The 17,706-nt window shown below is 37.4% G+C and overlaps 1 protein-coding gene across 6 annotated transcripts in view; it reads right to left on the bottom strand.

Moving 5' to 3' along the window:
• Map2 (microtubule associated protein 2) overlaps positions 1-17,706 on the bottom strand; it is a 278,404-nt gene that overhangs the window by 87,311 nt on the left and 173,387 nt on the right. For all 6 annotated transcript variants that reach the window (XM_034635712.2, XM_027941928.2, XM_027941927.2 and 3 more), the window contains exon 4: positions 15,599-15,676. The gene's annotated coding sequence lies outside the window, so the exon portion shown is untranslated. The remainder of the gene's footprint in view (positions 1-15,598; positions 15,677-17,706) is intronic.

Genomic DNA, 17,706 nt, shown 5'->3' on the forward strand with positions numbered 1-17,706 from the left:
TATGACTGGAATCCTCAACATTCATTAAAAAATAGTGCAGGTGGGTAGAAAAGAGTAAAAAGAAAAAGAAAAATCACAAGAAATGATCAGGTTTAAGTAAATCATGACACTGTGGGAGAAAGATCTGACAGATGCACTCAGAAGGAATCAGTCCCCAAGTTCAGCTGCCGTGTTTCCACTTGTCACTTCCCATTCTTCTCACACAGAAGGAAGCATCGATATTTCTTTCCTCATATAAGTATAGTAAAGGCCAGTTTTCTTAATTTTAAATGCTCACCAGGATAATGTGATTAAATTGCCAACAACTTTCAAAAGGAAAAAGAATTTTTTTTTTTTCTTTCAAGAGAAAAACCAGTGGTCATAAAGTGACTGTGAGGCAGTATTTTCACAAGAACCCTAACACTCCGTGGTCACAGGAGACTGGAACTTGGCAACAAGTTGTTTAGCAGATAGGCTGATTTCGTGGAATATTTAGCTGATAGAAAGTCTTTTATAGAACACTGATAAAATATTCCATTCATGTAAAATAAGCAGATGCACAGCTCCCCTCCATGTGAATGCCAATGTTTATCATCATCTAAATATCTACAGAGCAAATGGAAATATGATGTGAAGCTTACACAGGACTATTTGTGAGTTCATTAAAACATCAACATTATTTAAATAATTTTGTAAAAGTACCAAATACTGTGGAGTTTTTGTTTCTCAATATTCTACCTTTATTTCATCATAAAAAGGCACATGTAGTTGGCCTGGTGGTGCACACCTGTAATCCCAGTAACTCCAGAGGCTGAGGCATAAGCATCATGAGTTCAAGGCCAGCCTCAGCAATTCAGTGAGTCCCTCAACAACTTAGCCAGAGCAACCCTGGGTTCTATCCCCAGTATCCAAAAAAAAAAAAAAAAAAAAAAGCACATCTTTCTTCAGCTCAAAAGCATTTTTATATTTTTATTTAACTGTCCCAATTCAACTTTTTGAAAATATGAATTTTAGGCACTTATCAAAATACAAATATTTATTTTATTCCATAGCAAGTCTTTTAAAATCTATTAATCTATTAATTCCTTTAACAAAACTTACTGAAGAAACCAAGAACAGGCCTCGGACATGCTGATAGCCACCATCATTTTGGACACAATAACTGTTTCTATAAGATGTATATTAAAAAATATTTTATTTGTGTACTACTATAAGAATTAATGTGGCGAGCCAGCCATGGGCTGTGTGGGTGAGCTATGCGCATTTGTGCACAGGAAGGGACTGGACTGACAGTGCTGCTCTGACTGGGCTCTGTGACGGATGTGTCCTTTCCTCTCGCTCAGCCTATGATCCCACACTTTCCAAGATGTCAGTCAATCTGCTGACCCCAAGACATCACCAAGCAACCCCCTGAAACCCAATCCCTTGCCTTATTTGGGTGGAACTTTCTCGAATGTCTTTCCCCCAGTAAATAGGAGGGTTTCAGGTGTGCTCTCTCTCTTTTGCTTACCTCTCTGGCTTCCCTTGTGGGAGCTGTGGTCAAGGAGCCAACACTGAACCCCCAAAAAAGTATTTCCTGACTCTATGTGGTTATTTAGTAGCCAGCCCAATTCACCTGGAGCAACCCTGACTCAGTCGCTTGTGGCGGCAAATTAACTTTGACAAAATGGTATGTCTAATGTTACTCAAATTATAATTCAAATTTTTATCTCTGTCACATGACTGAGACCTATTTTTGCCACTGCTTAAACTATTTGATTCAAACAGTCAAATGTATTATTTTGTAGATAGACTTCCCCATTATAACCAATAGTACTAGCCAATTTTTTTTTTCTTTTCTTTTTCCTAAACACTTAGGCAAAATACATTTCCTAGCAATTAGGTGTGGTCACATGACTGAGTTTGGTCAAACAGCATGTGAATGGAAGCAATGAGGTACACTACACTTCCAGGTTGGGCTCCTATACAATTCCACAGGCCTCTCCTTCATCTCTGACCTTCCACCAGCAGGATGCAGACAATGATGGAACAAAGTCTCTGATGGAGAAGCTTGGATCCCTGGTGGACTATGAGAAAGACAAACAACCTTCCAACCCAAGCACCCAGCCGGCACCAAACACCCAGAGGCACTGTGGAGCTAGCAGAAAGCAAGGCTATGACACATTTCTAGATCTATTTGTTACAGCAATTAGCTAATCCTAGCTAACATACTTGGTTTGAGGAAAAGTCTAATGAGATTTCTTTTTTTTTAAAAAAAAGGATGAGACTAATAGAAGTAACAAGATTAAATGAAACACATTAAAGTAACTGTCCCTGATTTATTTCCTGAACAGCATATCCTGACAGCAACTAGAGCAGCCCGTGGGTGTAGGAGTGGGAGCTGGCAAACTGGAGAAAAGACCATTTCCTGCCGCTTTTCCTGATGCAACAGTGGTCCACTTTATGCTCTGACTACAACCCTTGCTGCTCTGCCACTGCAACTTCTTTTTAAAAGGACGTGTTTCTATCTTCCTCTTTCTCTTCCTCTCCCTAATCTCAACCTACCCTATCTTCCTCTTTCTCTCCCCCTCCCTAATCTCAACCCACCCTATCTTCCTCTTTCTCTCCCCCTCCCTAATCTCAACCTACCCTAATCTGTACCTTCCTAACCTCAGGGGAAATAGGATTACCTTCCTTCCCCACCAGGCAGAGTCATCTGTCCTGGAGCACTGACCCATCAAAGGAACAAGCAATTCAGATTTCAGGGTTGGCACCAGAAGATCTAAGAAACAACTATCTCCCAGATTAACAAGTGAATTTCAACTCCAGATAGATAACACCTGGAATGTAGCCTTGGAATCACCTCTTTAAGAACCCCCTATTCAGGCTGGGGATGTGGCTCAAGCGGTAGCGCGCTCGCCTGGCATGCGTGTGGCCCGGGTTCGATCTTCAGCACCCCATACAAACAAAGATGTGTGTCCGCCGAAAACTAAAAAAAACATAAGTATTAAAAATAAAAATTCTCTTTCTTTCTCTTAAAAACAACAAAAACCCTGTTCCCCCTGATGGGAAGAATCACACCTGGGACAGGAGTCCTCTGAGTTTCTCCTTTGCTAGCAAAGCAATAAAGCTTCTTTTTTCTTTTCCTCAACACTTTGTCTTCATCATTGGATTAGATAAAGGACAAGAACTGAGCTTTTGAAAACACTAATGTCCTCTCTTCATGCCCCTCTGCTTTTCCAGTCTGGCTGGAGCAAAGATGGTCCAGCCTAGGGCAGAACCCTTGGCTGGCCAAGGTGGGAATTGAATTTGCAATCACTTTCAGAGGATCTCAGGACACTTTCCTGAGGTGTAGAAAATAAAAGCCTTACAGGTGGTCAACTTCTGTTTCCCCAGGCTCTCTTTATCTGCCCTCATTGTGGTTACTTTTCCTTAAAGGAATAGACGACCTCAGTGTGTTTCACCTAATTTGTTCTTTAATACAGCTTTTCCTTCTTCCAAAACTTTGTTTCATTAAAAATCTCCCCCATGTCTCTCAGTACCAGCGCATCCTTCCTTCTCTTACTTTCCCACTAGGAACATACTCTTTTTTCCTACCCCAAATAAATAACAAATAAACAACCACACACACACGCACACACACACACACACTAAGAAATGACAAGAAAAGGATAGCCACCACCTTAAAACTCATTTTATGAATGTGTTCTCTCAGGGCTACAGCTCAACTTTTTTTTTTTTCACCTCTTTACTTCCTCATTTATGGATTATCTACTCACTCTTTTGATCCTTAGTGACTCAGTAACAATTACTAGTAGCAGTTTGTTAAATATTATTTTGTTTCAAATCTAATGATATGTGTGGTTCTGTAGGCACAAAAATGGAAAAGGACTTTTGAGGACTTTGCAAAACTGGGAAGAAGGACAGAGATGGAAATAATAACCACCCCATGATAATTTTTCAGTTGTCTAAATTTTTCAATTGTCTAGATACATTTAAAAGGCTATGGTTGCTGGGTGCAGTAACACCTGCCTGTAATCCCAGCCATTCGGGAGGCTGAGGCAGGAGGCTGAAGGAGGAAGATCACAAGTTCAAAGCCAGCCTTGGCAACTGAACAAGGCCCTAAGCCACTTAGAGAGACCCTCTCTCAAAATACAAAATAAAAAGAGCTAGAGATGTGTCTCGGTGGTTAAGCGCCCTTGGGTTCAATATTCCTGGTTTTTTTTTTTTTTTTTTTTAAAGGTTATAGTTGCCTCTTATCACCCAAAGACAAAATTAATACAAATTTTTAGTATGAAGAAAAAGCCTTCACAGAAACATTTGAATGGAACAAGCATAGGTCTTTAAAAAGTAGACAGGGGGATATGGATATTTAGGCAAGAGCAGCAGAATTAACAGAGGCAGTGGGGACAGGAGAAAGACATGGCATCTAGGAGAAACAAGCAACAGGAATCTGCCAGTTAGAAGGAGGGAAAGACAATGGAATAGGTGGAGGGAGTGCAGATAGTCCAGGGACAGCTGCTGCTTTGTTTCCTGACTTGAAGGGTCTTGAACGAATCTGGATTTTTATACTATGGGAAATTTTTAAGTAGGAAAGAGAAATGATCTTGTTAGGTCAGTCAGCCATGAACAGGTGAGTAGGGAAGGACAATAAAGGGCAGCAACTTGCAAGGAGTCCATAGGTCACAGGACTGAAGATAAAGAGAACTTTATCAAAGCAGGCCAGAACAAAACCCATTACCAGGCAACTCTAACACCAGCTTGGGAGGAAGGAAGCTAAGCCATAGCACTCTCTGCTCCAGAGATTTTCAAAACAAAATTGGTAGGAAAGTGGATTTTATTCCAAGGCATCTTTGGGGAAAGAAGGAAAATAACTTCATTGTTTCAAAGGTTTCCCTCTCCAAATGCCCTAGAGGAAGAGAGCATTTAAAAGGGGGAAGGGCTGACAGAGGACAAAAGGCAGGCTTTGAACAGGCTTCACTTCCTGGAATTTCACAGGTTTTAACTCCTTCCTCAAAGTCAAAGTCAAAGGAAGCAAAACTCCCTGGGCCAGCATCTACCTATACCTTCCAATTTCAGAGTGGGGAGGCTTCCAAATTTAGTCTATCTCAAAGTCCAAAATCCTTTCAAAACCTCCCCTATATAAGGACCATGTTGACCTCCACCCCAGGTGATCTTGTAAGCCTTCCTAGAACCTCAGTATTCTCCATCTTTTGAATAAGTTTCTGCCTGCTACTGCATGCAATTCTAATGAAATTCTTCCTTCAAGATTAAAAGAACTGGTGGCTGAGAACTTTTGCAGCTCCTTTGGCCCTGTAGGCAGGTCTCACTGTGCTACAGTATGATATGCTCAGAATTATATACTGACAAAATGGCTATACTACCAAAAGTGTTATGTAGATTTAATACAATTCCTATTAAAATCCCAATGACATTCTTCATAGAACTAGAAAAAGCAATCATGAAATTCATTTGGAAAAATAAGAGACCTAGAATAGCTAAAGCAATCTTTAGCAAGAACAGTGAAGCAAGAGGCATCACAATACCAGACCTTAAACTATACTACAAAGCAATGGTAACAAAAATGGCATGGTGTTGGCACCAAAATACACATATAGACCAATGGTCAAAATAGAAGGCACAGAGACAAACCCACATAAATATGGTTATCTTGTACTAGCAAAGGTGCCAAAAACATACATTGAAAAAAAGATAGCCTCTTCAACCAATGGTGCTAGGAAAACTGGAAATCCATATGCAGCAAAATGAAATTAAACCCCTATCTCTCACCATGCACAAAACTCAAAGTGGATCAAGGACCTAAGGACTAGACAAGAGACCCTGTGCCTACTAGAAGGAAAAATAGGCTCAAATCTTCATCATGTCGGATTAGGCCCTGACTTCCTTAATAAGACTCCTATAGAGCAAGAAATAAAATCAATTAAAATAGATATAGAATAGAATAGAATCAATAAATGGTATGGATTCAAACTAAAAAAAAATTTTCAGCAAATGACACAATCAAGAACATGAAGAGAGAGCCTACAGAATGGGAGAAAATTTTTTATCACATGTGCCTCAGGTAGAACACTAATCAAAAACTTCACACCAAAAAAACCAAATAACCCAATCAATAAATGGGCTAAGGATCTGAACAGACACTTCGCAGAAGAAGATATGAATTCAATCAACAAATGTATGAAAAAATGTTCAACATCTCTAGTAATTAGAGAAATACAAATCAAAATTGCTCTAAGATTTCATCTTATGCCAGTCAGAATGGCAGCTATCAAGAATATAAACAATAGGTGTTAGAGAGGATGTGGAGACAAAGGTACACTCATACATTGCCGGTGGGACTGAAAATTGGTGCAACACTCTGGAAAGCAGTATGGAGATTCCTCAGAAAACTTGGAATGGAACCACCATTTGACCCAGCTATCCCATTCCTTGGTTTATAACTAAAGGACTTAAAATCAGCATACTACAGTGGTACAGCCACATCAATTCACAATAGGTAAACTATGGAACCAACCTAGATGCCCTTCAATAGATGAATGAGTAAAGCAACTGTGGTACATATACACAATGGAATGTTACTCAGCCTTAAAGAATGAAATTATGGCATTTTCAGGTAAATGGATGGAAATCGAGAATATCATGCTAAATGAAATAAGCCAATCCCCAGAAACCAAAGGCCGAATGTTTTCTCTGATAAGAGGATGCTGATCCCTGGCGGGTGGCGGGGATGAAGGAAATTTGTGCAGAGGGGAGTGAGGAGATGCATGGTGGTGGGGATGGGAAGAATGATAGAACGAGACAGACATTATTACCTTATATACATGATTATACTACTGGTGTGACTCAGCACCATGTACAGCCACAGGAATGAGAAGTTGTGCTCCATTTGTGTATAATGTGTCAAAATGCATTCTACTGTCATGTATAACTAATTAGAACAAATTTTAAAAAATAAAAAAATAAAACAAAGGATTATATAGTGACAGCAGAGAGGAGCATCTGCTTATTTAAAAAATCAGGAAAAGAGAAACTAATCAAGGCCATAATAAAGTTGAGGCAAACGTACTGGAGTCTGGGCTAAGGGAGTAGGAATGAGAGACGATGGCTCAGCCTTTTGACACCTCAGAACTCAGTGTCTGGCCAAATTGAGGAATGAAAGAAAAGATTAAAAAAACAGGTCCTTAGATTTTTACTTCCGTATCTTGATAGACAGCAATGGAAATACATGAGAGTTTGGCAACTAGGAGTCTTGTTGAAAGCATGGTCCTTGTTCCCGATGCCAATCCAAGAATGAGGACATGGTTTTAAGAAAAAGGAAAAAGAAGGCTTACTGCTTTTCTAGAAAAGGAGAAACACAGGGGACTCTTGTCCCAAAGGCTGTGATTCTGCCCATCAGCAGGAACAGGGGGCTTTTAAAGAGGTGATTCAGAAAAAAAAAAAAAAAAAAAAAATGAGATTAGGGAGAGATCAGGAAGAAGATCAGGGAAAAGAAGATCAGAGAGGAGAAGATCAGGGAGGAGAAGGTTGGGAAAAAGAAAAAAACATGTACATTTTAAAGTGCCAAGTGATACAGTCAAAGCATCAAGTAAACCCCTGTTCCCGGAAGAGCACAGAAGGAAAGTGATCAATTCTGTTTGGAACATGTGAATTTGTTAGGTTGACTGAGAGGTACATCAGGATGAGTTGGTCCAGGGAACATAAGAAAAGTGGCATTTGGTGGTGGAAGAGGTGGAGTTGGAGATAGAGATTTTGTAATTATTACTAATGTACTAACTGATGTACTGGTAAACTAATCATTTATTAGGCAATGAAGTAGCACATACTTGTTCTTTCTTTTATTTAAATTAATATATGTACATATACACATATATTTGTGTGTGTGTATATATATATATGTGTGTGTGTATATATATATATATATATATATATATATATATATATATATATTTTTTTTTTTTTTTTTTTTTTTTTTTTTTTTTCCTTGCTGGATGCAGTGGTACACACCTCTAATCCTGGTGGCTAGGGAGGCTGAGGCAGGAGGATCACAAGTTCAAAGCCAGCCTCGGCAATAGCAAGGCACTAAGCAACTCAGTGAGACCCTGTCTCTAAATAAAATACAAAATAAGGCTGGATATGGCTCAGTGGTCAAGTGCCCCTGAGTTCAATCCCCAGCACCAAAAAAAAAAAAAAAAAATTGTAGTTGTAGCAATACTTTATTTTATTTATTTATTTACAATACCTTTATTTTATTTATTTATCTTTATGTGGTGCTGAGAATTGAACCCAGGGCTTTACATGTGCTAAGTAAGCACTCTACCACTGAGCTACAACCCCAGTCCCTACTTGTTCTCTCTTTATCCTTCTTGACTAACCAGGTCCTTCTCTGTAGTAACATCCTTGGATCAAGTTAGGTATGGTTCCTCCTTCCATACCTTGATTTTTCTGTTTCTTTCCTCTCTCTTACAAAGTGACTGTGAAGGTCTCCAAGGTTTTTGCTGATTTTGCCATTATCTTCTTCCCATGGACACTTTATTTCTAACATTTCACATACTGAATATGTACATGATTCCTGAGTCCATAAATTCCAGTCCTGACCATTACCCTTTGTTCCAGATTTCTTTTCCACTAAATTTCTACTCATCACCACATGTTGAAGATGTAAATCCATGTCAGTGATGTGAATTTCCAATTTTCTTTTGCTTCAGAATTGACTGCCTAATCCATTCTGCATACCTTTGCCAGGGTAATCCAGCTTCATAAATCAAATCTGATCACATAGTTTGCTTGTTCAGAAACCTGGTTGCCTACCAACAACCTGTCTAACAAAAAGTACCAACTCCTCATTTTGGCTTTGCAAGTCCTCCATGCTCTTATTCCATTTTTTTTTTCCTCCTGGCTCAAATAATTTTCCTACTCTACAAAACCCATAAGCAACAGGACCTTGCTCTTTCTTTCAGCGCATGTTACAATTTCTTGCCTCTATACAATTCCCGTTTGATTTTACATGCTTTGTAGAACTGAGGCTGAAATGTGAACAGGGTAGAAATCGAAATGCCTTTTCATGACTAGGTGAAAAGATCACTGCCTGCTTCTCCACATATTCTTTTATCTCTTATGAAAAGGTGATGAATTCAAGGAAAAACATATATTTCAGTGAGATTCTGTGCTAAGCAGGTATTATGCTGAGGTAGATCATGACCCTTGAAAAAACCACTTCTTGGTTTATTTGGGGAGCATTTTCTTTGTCAGTAATAGAAGCCTGAGGGGCTAAAGCGGTCAAGTCAATCACAGTGCTGCAGAGAAAATGGCCACTTGCTTCCCTAGGATGGAGTCAGGGCCACAGGACAGTAGCTAGATGGTCTGTTTGCAAAATTCCTCATATCACACTCTCACCCAGTGAAAACTGGTTTCAATTACCATAGGACTGTGTGTGGAAATGGGATCCTCAACTTGTGATCTCATTTGTGCTAAATTTTGTAGAAACTCTATCTCTGGAATTCTCTGTATTGAAATGATGAGTTGGGCCAGGCACAGTGGGACACACCTGTAATCCCAGCAACATGGGAGGCTGAGACAGGAGGATCCCAAATTCAAAGCCAGCTTTAGCAAATTAGTGAGACCCTAAGCATCTTAGTGAGACTCTGTCTCACAATAGAAAAAAAAAAAAAAAATTAAAAAGGGCTGGAGATGTGGCTCAATGGTTAGGTGCCCCTGGGTTCAATGCCGGGTACCAAAACCAAAAAAAAATGCTGAGTCGGTTCCAGGCATGCACGTAATCACACACACAGACACACTTAGTGTGCCCACCTCCCGCTAAGCCACCTATTTCAGGGACAGGAATATACCTCACAATAGGCTTTATTTTCATAGGAACATGCATTGGACTAAAGATGGAATCCAAACTTTGCACCTGAAGTGCTCCTCAAGCTGCTGCTTCTGTTTCCAAATTTGTCTAGGATGGTCACTTTGCTCTTTATCTATTCTCTTTGCTTGTGACTCCTGTAATATTGGAAAGTGCTAACTTCTGTCCTATGGGGCAAGGAAAGAGTAAACAAGACTTTCATGGAATTCTAGATGGCCTCAAACAGTTTCAGAACACAAACCAAGGTACAGAAAAGACTCTGAATCAGCCTGGTGGTTGGGCATTCATGACCTGGCAATGGTAAGATATATATGTCTATGTGAATCATCAGGGGACATGGCAATTATCAATGAAAGAGCACTTTGTGGAAGGTCAGAGTAAGGAAGCAAATAAGCTGTATTGTGATGTTTTAAATGGCTGTTGAGGGTGTTAGTTTACTCAAAGGTGTAGGATCCTGGCAACCATCATATATATATATATATATATATATATATATATATATATATATATATATATATATAAATATATTTACTCAAAGGTGTAGGATCCTGGCAACCATATATAAATATAATATATATAATATATATATATATATATATATATATATATATATATATATATATATATATATGATGGTTGCCAGGATCCTACACCTTTGAGTAAACTAACACCCTCAACAGCCATTTAAAACATCACAATACAGATTTTATATATATATATATATATATATATATATATATATATATAAAAATCTGGCTATTTCAAAGGTCATAACCTATTTCTCAAAAAGTTCAGGTAACTAAAAATTGATATAAAAATACTTATAAAACTGGCCCTGGTGGGTAAGCAAATTGGCAAGTCCTGCTTGTGACAACAATAGGGAAATTCAGTCTTTATGTAAATAAACACAAAACAATATAAACCTCATTTCCTTATTAAGTTTCTCAGCTTCAGTTATTTTGCTATAGTAACAAAAATGTTCTACTAAAAGTTACTTTAGGAAGCATATAATAGTCTTTCCTCTTTTGTTTGAGCAAAAAGTAGATTTCTATTAATTTTGACCCTTTCTCCAAATTGACTGAGACAAAGCTGCTGCTATTGACTTCCAAATTTCTTTCTGAATAAAAACATCTAGCAAGATTTGACTACTAGGGTCTTGAACAACATTGCACAAAAAATCTTGTGCAATTTGTACAATCTTGTACCAAAGCTTCCCTTTTTAAGTAACTAATACAGCTAACAAAAAAAATGAATTGCATAATAATGATGTGTAGACCATCATTTTTTTCCTTCCTTTCTTTTTTTTTTCTTTTAAATTCAAAGCATTAGAAAAAGTGCTTGTCGGCATAAAATGTTTTCTTTTCCTACCTCTATTTGGCCAAACTGTTTAAAGACAGGATTTTAATAGCAATAACCTCCTAATAAGAGTTAGAACCTTTGGCAGCAGGTGGTGCCCACCTCTGCCTACAGAATTCCAGCCCAAACAATCTGCTCAGAATTGCTGAAAAATCAATAAAATGTGCCTATGACTCAGCCTGTTAAGTAGGAGGGCTGTTATTGTTATTTTAACTCCTGTCAGCACAGGTGGGCATTTCTTCCTTTTGTGGTCTCTATTAAGCCGGGAGAGATCCCGCTTTAAAACTTCACCTGCAATAGGTTCTTGATCACAACAGCAGAATAGTTTGGGGCCAGGGTAGACTGCCCGGCCAGCTAATAGTACACACAGAAGAGGTTTTCACAAAAGCACATCTGATATCCTAATTTACCAGTAGAACTGAATTTCAGAATGATTAATCTGCCTGTAGCATGCTTTAGAAGGCTTAATCTGCCATGGACCAGAGCTCAGTGCTGATGAGGTGTTCATCAGTATGAGTCAAGGTGCTCATGAGTCAGAGGGGTGATGAAAATACCAGGCTTTCATTCTCTTTTCCTTGGCTGATATTGTGGGTGTTGTGGTCGTACTGCTTGTTTTACTCTTGCCAAGTGTTCTCAACAATCTAAACAGTCATCAAGTGCTGCTCCTAAGAATATTGAAAATAAAACAAAACAAACAGACAAAAAGCTACCCTATTTTACAAAGCAATTGTTTTAAAGGATAAACTTCAATCATCTACAAATGATGAAAATAAATCTATTCTGATGATAAAGTAAAATCTACACAATGTTGGGTTGTGGCAAATCTTAGTATTATTAGTGAGTTACAAGGCTGCAAGATATAATAAATACTTTCATATTTTCTGCTCTTCAAATGATTTTTTTCATGTCCTTATAGCTACTTTCTTTCTAATTTGCCTATGTGGATTTCTTTCTTTCATTTTTTTTGTAGTGTAAGTTACAATTCAAGATTATAAATCAGCAATATAAAGCCCTTCCTTCCTTCCTTCCTTCCTTCCTTCCTTCCTTCCTTCCTTCCTTCCTTCCTTCTCTCTCTCTCTCTCTCTCTCTCTCTCTCTCTCTCTCTCTCTTTTATTCTTTCTTTCTTTCTTGGATTTAACTCAGGGGCACTTAACCACCAAGCCACATCCCCAGCCCTTTTTATGTTTTATTTTTAGACAGTCTGCCAAGTTGCTGAAGCTTGCTTTGAACTTTTGATCCTCCTACCTCAGCCTCCAAATTTCTGGGATTACAGGTGTGCTCCACCACACTCAGGTATAAAGCCTTTCATGATGCTATAAAGTCCTGCCTCAAAAAACAATGGAGTGCTTTGGCATTCCAGAAGTGATGATGGGCTCGGTTAAGACAAAGTAAGGGAATCCTTAGAAGGTCAACACTAACAGGCATCAAGGGTACTGTCTGTGCAAAGCATCTACCTTTACCTCTGAGCAGTAACCCTTGCATACTTAGTCATTCCTTCAACAAGTGAGGATCCACCAGGATGGATGATGGCTGGAGATGATGGTGACCCAGTTCAGAACATGAAGTGGTTCCTGCGTTTAGCAGGAAGAGATGATATTAAGAAGTAGAACATGCCAGGGAAGTAGACTATGCCAGTTTGTACAGCACCTTGTTGGCCACAGTAGAGTATGGGTTTTATTCTACAACAGGTAGCCACTGGTGAATTTTGAATAGAAATATCATATCAATTGATTAAGATTTTTTTAAAAAAGATCACTCTGACTTATATATGGACAATTGACTACAGAAGAGTAAGATTGAGTGCAGGGGATGCTAAAATAGTATTAAAAGGGAGAGGCAATGGGTTTGAATGATATAGGTAGAGATGATGAAACATAATCTTGACAGGTATGAGCTTGGTACTGTAATGATTTACTATGAGGCTTAAAGAGATTAAAATAATATGCTCCTAATAGGTTGTTGAAGCTGGTGAAAAATCATTTTTCAGAGCCATTAACCACTGCACTACAATATTTAAAAGGAGTTTTAATGAGAAAAAGATGGTGATTTATTAGTTACCAAGACTCAAACTTCAGATACATAGATCATCCTTCATATTTAGAATGACATGTATTATATTGCAATTATTCAATTCTGAATTTGGCACAATAAGGTAATTAGCAGTATTAGCAACTGAGTGCAAAGGACTTTATTTACCAAGCATTTTCACTCCTATTACTCCAGTCAGTTTAATATAACTGCCATGGTTAGGTGATATCAAAGATAATCATGTGTAACAATGTTAAGATAACTGCAAAATAAAAATATCTTCTTAAATGGTTACATTTACAGCATCACTGAGTGAATCTTTATGTTTCCCATTAGCCTGCTTTCTCATTTTAGGTAGATATTGTGTCTTCCTTGCTTTTTAAACATCAGTCCCAATGTGCATGAAAGGATCTCAATAAATACCGGTAGAATAAATTAAATTTCCACTTATGTGTCAACAGATTTTAGAATTAAGTGCTATGTTAGGAAAACAAAATTGAAAAAGACTTTTTTTAAACTTCTCCCATGGTTTTTAAGGAGAATAAAAGCAATTCACATGAGCCCCCCAAAGTATTTTTCTTTTAAGTATCTTAGAATTTTGAAGGTAGTATATACATTATGGCAATAGTCAGTATTTCATCTCTGGGGAAATAACAGATTTCAATTATTATGTTATGGCAAAACAGTGAAAACCATGGGTCCCATTAGATTAGTAAAATCCTTATAAGTCAATTAAAAAAAAAACATGTTTCCATTTTTGGGGAAAAAAAAACCCAACAACTAAGCAGGATTGGTATGATATCATAGATGAAAAACTTTGATTTCCTCATACATAAACCCCAAACAGGCTTTGCAAGTCATACTTACACTATTTCAGCATTTAATTTTTAAAATGCTACAAATTATTTAGAAAAAATAATGCCAAGCATCAGAAGATTAAAATATTGAAATGAGTCAACTGTGTAATACCAAGAATGAGCAAGTCAGACCTTCATGCATCAATATGGGTGGATCTAAATATAATGGGGGTGAAGGCAAGGTGCGGAAGAACATCTACAGCTTGGTGCCATGTATAGGCACTCTTAGGACGTAAATAACTGTATGACCTTTGGCTCATACACAAGTCACAGAAATATTAAAACACACTTAGGAAAGTCTCAGTATCTTTAACACTGTGAAACTTCTTAGAAAGAAGGGAAGGACGATAAAAGAAAGTAAGGAGCTGGGCATGGTAGCACACATCTGTAATCCTAGGGACTCGGAAGGCTGAGATAAGAGGACCTCAGGTTCAAGGCCATTCTGGGAAATTTAACAAGGCTGTAGCTATTCAGTAAGCATTTGTTTAATTCAGATGGCAAATATTTATTTTTAATATGTCATTCAATTTTTAATATGTTGCTTTGAAAATTTTCTTTCTTAAAAAAAGCAATAAAGAAATAAAAACAAAAAAACATTTCTGTAGCCAATTTAAGATTGTATATTGAGTGCTTCTAATAAAGACAAATTACATTAAAATATATTTCATGGCATGAGAAATCATTCATTTGTAATGTTTTTGTAATTTGATTCTGCTTTTATCATAAGGATTTCGAGTTTAAAGAAAGATGGAAATAAAGTGTCTGTTTGTAAAATGACCTTAAATGTTTCTTTATTTACTCATGAAATAATTGTCTATGTGACAAGTACAAATATAAGAATTTGCATTCTATGCATTTACTGCACATTCAGCAAATTCTCTCTAGTTTTTTCTTCCATAAATTCAAATAGAACTGCATGCCCCTAATGCATAAAATGGGCATGATCCCTGTAACTAACTCATAGGTCTGTTGGAAGGAATAAATGAATTAAATTATATAAAGAAAGTATGTAGGAACATGCTTGGTGTGTAGTAGGTGCTGAGGTGTGATTGGCTAGTGAAACAAAGCAGAGATCTTTTCATTCTGAATTAGTTTAAACTCTATGAAGTGTTATCTTAATGATTAAATCAGTTAGCTGTAGAATTAATAAATGTATTCTCCCTTACCAAAATGAATTGATATTTACTTAAAGATTTTTTTTTTAAATGGTACTAGGAATTGAACCCAGGGACACTGTACCATTGAGCTACATCTGCCTCTTCTCCCTCTCCTCCTTCCTTTTTTTAAATTTTGAGACAGGGTCTCCTTAAGTTGCTGAAAGTCTTGCTCAATTGCCCAGGCTGGCCTCCAACTTGGAGTCCTTCTGTCTCAGCCTCCCACTAAGATTACCAAGGTGTGCCATTGTGCCTGGTTTATTTAAAGAATTTTTTTTTTTTCTTTTAAAGAAACAAGTTAGCAAAGGTTCTTTTTCACAGTTTTGGGTAACTCATTTGTAGAAGAGAAAGTAAGGTCTTACCTATTCAAGAAAGTGGTAAGATAGTCAAGTTTGTTATGTTGTGTCCTCAAAAGGTTGATAATATGTTCTGGCTTCTTTCTGTTAAAAAAAAATAGAAAAAAATACAGAAAGTTAATAATTTAATCCCCGATACACATGCAATGATTATATCCTATAACTCAATATAAAATTGAACTCCTTCAATTCAACTTTTTATATCAGATAAGTGTGAGACTACTAGATGGATTTTATTATGGTTCTTAATAGTCCTCGTATGTTGAGTATTTATAACTTGATAGATACTATCTCAGATGCCTGAGATAAAGCACTGAAAATACAAACTGGTCCATGCTTTATCTCACCTTTAGCTTAACTTCAATGATGCTTCATAAGTACTAAATCCAAGGAAGAGTAGATTTCTAAATTGTTTTCAGCTAGCAAACAGCAGGCAATTGTACTCTCTCTGGAGATAATACATTTGTCTTGATAAATCTTTGTTTAATTTTATCTAGTAAATTTTAAAGGACTGAAGCCTTTAGCTCAGTCTGTATTGATGCTGTCCAGCACAGGGTGGAGAGAAATTATTCAACAACTTATTAAATTTTCTCTATTGAGTACTAAACTTATTTTGACATTCAGAATCCTAAAAGTCCTTTTGTATTAGTAAGTTCTCCTTAGAAATGCCACCTAGAGCCATACAGAATACTTCTTATTGAAGTGGTATCTAGAAATAAACAGAATTAACTAGAGGGCACTAGGCTTATTTTTTGTCTCATAAACCACTCAGGTTTAGTCATTGTATCTGCAGGGAAGACCAGAAAGACGGATTAAAAAGCTGAGGCCCATTTTGAAGTCCGCTCTTATACAACAGAGGTATCTAAATAAATCTGTGTATTTTGAGAGCCTTTAGGTCCCTGACTGGACTGTATTACATGCTCAAGGAAAATGTTACTCTACCCATAAAGCACTGAGACTAAAACTGTGATAGCTACTAACTCTTCTTTGAGCCCAAGCAGGAAATGCAAACTTGGGAAGACAGATAAAGATGGCTCAGTTCTTCTCTATGACTCTTTAAAGAGTTATGTAAGCCTGGCATGGTGGTACACCTCTGTAATCACAGTGACTTAGGAAACTGAGGCAGGAGGATTGCAAGCTTGAGGCCATCCTCAGCAATTTAGTAAGACCCTAGCTCAAATAAATAAATAAATAAATAAATAAATAAAAAGGGCTAGGAATGGAGCTCAGTGGTAGAGTGCCTGTGGGGTTCCATCCCAAGTACCAAAAACAAAAAATAAACAAACAAACAAAAAAACGCAATGAGAATAAAGGTATTTATTTAAAAGCAACAAATGTCGACTGGGCCAGGTTCTACATTAAGTGCTTTTACATGTATTGCTCATTTAATCTGTGAGCATTCACATACAATGTGAAGCAACAAACAAGTCTAAAAAGTTGGAAAGGTTTAACAGTTACGCAAACATAAAGAAAATCCTGTAGGTAAGAAGACACATGGTAGAATTCTCCATTCCCTATAATAATTTGACTTATTTATTTATTTATTTATTTATTTTTGGTACTGGAGATTGAACTCAGGGGGCACTTAGCTACTGAGCCACATCCCCAGCCCTATTTTGTATTTTGTTTAGAGACAGGGTATCACTGAGTTGCTAAGTGCCTTGCCATTGCTGAGGTGGCTTTAAACTCACGATCCTCCTGTCTCAGCCTCCTGAGCCCCTGGGATTACAGGCTTGCGCCACTGTGCCTGGCAATAGTTCAATAATTATTTTAGCAAGAAATGTTTGACTGCTGAAATCTTTGCATACAGTTTCTTTTCCCCTTTAATTCTCAATATTTCTTGATTTTGTGATATGTACATGTAAGATTGTCACATAGAGTTTAAATAAACAATAATTTAGGGGCATTTAAAAATATTTTAAGGATAGATAGTTTTTGCATTGGCTTTTTCTTGCTAAGATAGAGTTACCTGATAAGAACAATTTAGAAGAGGAAAATTTTATTTGGGCTCAGGGTTTTACAGGTTCAGTCCATGGACAACAGACTCCATTACTTAAGACTGAGGTGAGGAAGAAATGCATAACAGAATACCCTGGTGGAAGAAAGCCGCTCAG

The sequence above is a fragment of the Marmota flaviventris genome, chromosome 11 (genome assembly GCF_047511675.1).
Source record: "Marmota flaviventris isolate mMarFla1 chromosome 11, mMarFla1.hap1, whole genome shotgun sequence".
Taxonomy (NCBI): Eukaryota; Metazoa; Chordata; class Mammalia; order Rodentia; family Sciuridae; genus Marmota; species Marmota flaviventris.